Source organism: Pomacea canaliculata, linkage group LG9, assembly GCF_003073045.1.
Source record: "Pomacea canaliculata isolate SZHN2017 linkage group LG9, ASM307304v1, whole genome shotgun sequence".
NCBI lineage: Eukaryota > Metazoa > Mollusca > Gastropoda > Architaenioglossa > Ampullariidae > Pomacea > Pomacea canaliculata.
In genome coordinates this window covers 4,794,041-4,797,459 of record NC_037598.1, presented here as the reverse complement: position 1 = coordinate 4,797,459, position 3,419 = coordinate 4,794,041, and positions in this window count along the sequence as shown.

The following is a 3,419-nucleotide window of genomic DNA, read 5'->3' as shown; positions in this document are numbered from 1 at the left end:
GTAGCGAAGTTTCGGATGCAAAGTTTCGGCCCAGGAGTGGTGAGGCGCGAGGGATGGGAGACGCGTGGAGAGGAAATCCGGTTGTAGTTGCAGTTAACAACACAAAATAATGCACACTGGAAAAAAACAGTCTTCGTCCCACTAGTGTACTAGTTAACGGTCAGCGGGTAGTCGGGGTGTGGGGTGGGTAGACCCGGACAAGGGAGAGACAAACATGCGAGCTTGAACGCTTCCAAACAACATCGCGCGCGCGTGTGTGTGTGTCTGTGTGTGTGTCAGAGAGAGAGAGAGAAAGAATCTGTGTGAGCTAACGTGAACATGTTCACACACTCAGCTATGTGTGGCTCTGTAGTGTGTAAATAGTTTCATTGTCGCATGAAAGTGTTTATCTCGCTTTCTCATCTGTGTGTGTGTGTGTGTGCGTGCACTTGCGTGTGATAGAGTGTGCGTGTGTGGGCTTGCATGAGTGTAAGTATTTGTGGGTGTCCGTGTGTGCCTAGGTACGTGTTGTCATTAATCAGCGTGGTTCAAGACCAAAACAAAATGGTCGAGTCAGGTATGGAAGTGTGTCACTGAGAGGGAAGCTCTTCTGTCAAGGTTCAAGGTTTTAATGAGTGACAGGTCACAGTGATGTATGAGGTTGACCATCAACTACAGATGGCAAGAGAGAGAGAGGAAGAGTTACTTCGGAAGAGACCTGGAAGTAGGGAGACAAGTCCGGGACTGGAAAGCCGCGAGGTTTTGTATTTGCTGTCAAGTGCGCCGACACCGGTCAGCTGTAACCACCATCACTACTGCGGTTCCTTGCCGGCAGCAAGCGATGCGAGGCAGTGGCTGGTGAATTCGAATCCTTCCTGCCACCGCCACAACTTCTTGTAATCTGCGGGAAATACCTATCGGATCATCGCCGCTGTCGTTTATTGCTTGGAGCAATTGATGTGAGGCAACGATGGAGGCCAAAGGGGTCAGAGGTGACAGCGGTGCTCTACGGTCGACTCACCAGCTGTCCTTCTACCCTTCATCAGGTAGCCGAGTGGTACTGCCATTTTCCTCGGTGAGGGTGGAGATGAACTGGACACGTCCCAAGTGTGGTTTCAGAGAGCCAGCAGAGATGTCCCCTTTCCATCCCTTCTCCCCGCACTTTCATCACACGTGTGTACTTATATATGTATGCTTAGGCATGTGCTTAATTGCTCCCGTGGCCAGTATATGTAGGAAGGGTCGGTAGGTAGATGAGTGGGAGGGCTGTAGTCTGTTGTTTTTATTTTCCCGTTTTTTCAGCCAAGTAAAGCAGTTAAAGCCTTTCCCGTCACTGGGTTCTATTCACCTCCCCAACAACAACCCCCGTTTTCTGACTTGTGTCCGTTATTGCCGTGTATCTGCAAGTCATGCGTCTCTCAGTCTCTATCACCTGTGCTCAAGCTGATCTTCCTGCTCAGCAAGTCGTGACTAACCAAGGGGGAAAGGGGGCGGAGATGACAGGCATATTCCGTTTAGGCGTTTACATTCTCGCCCTCAGCATATTTTTCTTCACGCTTCCGCGTCTGTTCTGTATTTTGAGAACCTCATCCACAACAACAGTTTCGAGACGTGGTTAATTAACACTAAGGTGTTCTGGCCTACACGCCAACCTTGTGGCTACTTTTTGCTTGGAAGACATGTTTTCAGAGCCGGTGAACCACTCGAAACTGGAATGTTCTGTACAATGGAAGATACGCCTTTTACGCTCATCCTGCGACCGGAAATGTACACTTCTGTTCTGATTCGTGCCACGTAACCATTAATACCGAAATACCACGACCATTGTACTACACGACTTTTGTACTTTGCCAGTCGAGTGTTACTAGAGGACCACGACTGTTCCACAAAGGGCGACCCACAGCCAATGAACGGATGACACGTCATCGTCGAAACGTCCCCCACTGCACAATTTTGATTGGCTGTTACACCTGTAGGATGTCTTGTTGCTTCGCCCGCTGCTACAAAAAAAAAAAAAAAAAAAAAAAAAAAAATCACGAACTTATATTACTGGACTGCTGGCAGACGATTTTTTCCAGCTAACTACTAAAACGAGGCATGAGAGTACAAAGCTTCCGGTTTATTCACATTTCAGATTAACGACTAAAACGAGGCATGTTTATACAAAGCTTCCGGTTTAGCTACATTCTTTGTTTAGGCTCGCCGAGACTAACAGCGGAGAACTTCGCAAGAGACTAAACGTTTGTCTTGGCAGACAGACAGCAGTCCACATATACACGTCCATACGAGAAATGAAATGTGTTTGGTTCACTTTTAAGCCTTCTTTAATTACTGTTTAATGCTTAGTGTTAACGTGTCTAGAAACTTCGATGCAAACAGACGATTGTAATTTTATGGGCCTTGCACGCGTGGGCAAAGAAACCGTAAAGCTAAAGCAAACACTTTTTATTTGAAAGTTCAGGTACGAAATTCCCTTTAGTGTTCCTTTCTCGTAAAGTAACAGCAAAATCTTCTCCTTCCGTGTAGACTGAGAGGGGTTCCGCCTGTTTTAGTTTTCCCCACAATGAAATGCTTGCCTCGAGCACACGAAGTCTCAACAACTGGTATTGGCACACCTGAGATCATCGGGACTTGTAAAGACGATCCTGCATGGGACAGTACACGGCAAATGGAGACGAAAGCAGACAGGACAAGGGGAATCTGTGCACAACAAAAGAAATGGCGAAAAATGGAGCAGGATGGTTAAGGGGCAGATGATGATAAAGATGATCCATCATCGCCTTCTTCTTCCGCCTGAGGACTGGAGCATGACCTCTGAGCATGTCCTGTCGCCATGACTACTATACAGACAAACAAAGTAATAACTGTGGCCTCAGAGACACTCACACCCGCATTATTACAATCTTCTACTTGAAGATTTAGTCATCGCCATGTGGAGTAGATGAATGTGTCATGTATAACGAGTGAGTACTTGTCTCTTCTGCGTCTTACTGATTGAAGCATGACAGGTGACAAGAGATGGTGCAAGTGTAAGAGCTCCCTCTTTCTCTAATATGCCCTCAGAGCTGAGTACCGAAGAACAGATTTTAATCACCTTATGTTGGAAAGAAGACGAAAACAGAAAAAAAAAATTCCCAGTGGATTAATATTGCTTTTCTCTTTGTGTTTATCCGGATCTCCTGCCATGTCTTTCATCTCCTTTTCTCTCCATACCACTCTCTCCCTGCCTTTCTCTACCCTCTGTGTGTGTGTGCTTGAGTGTTTATGTTCGAGTGTGTGTGTGAGAGAGAGAGAGCGATGACAGAAGGAAAGATAATGCGTAATGGTGTTTATAGCTTCGAAAGCTCACTGAGTTTTGGTGGCGAGATGTACTCTAAGAACAGTTCCCTTTAAAATTCATTGCAGTCCCTGAGTTGTGAGATCACGGGTGGACTGCTGTC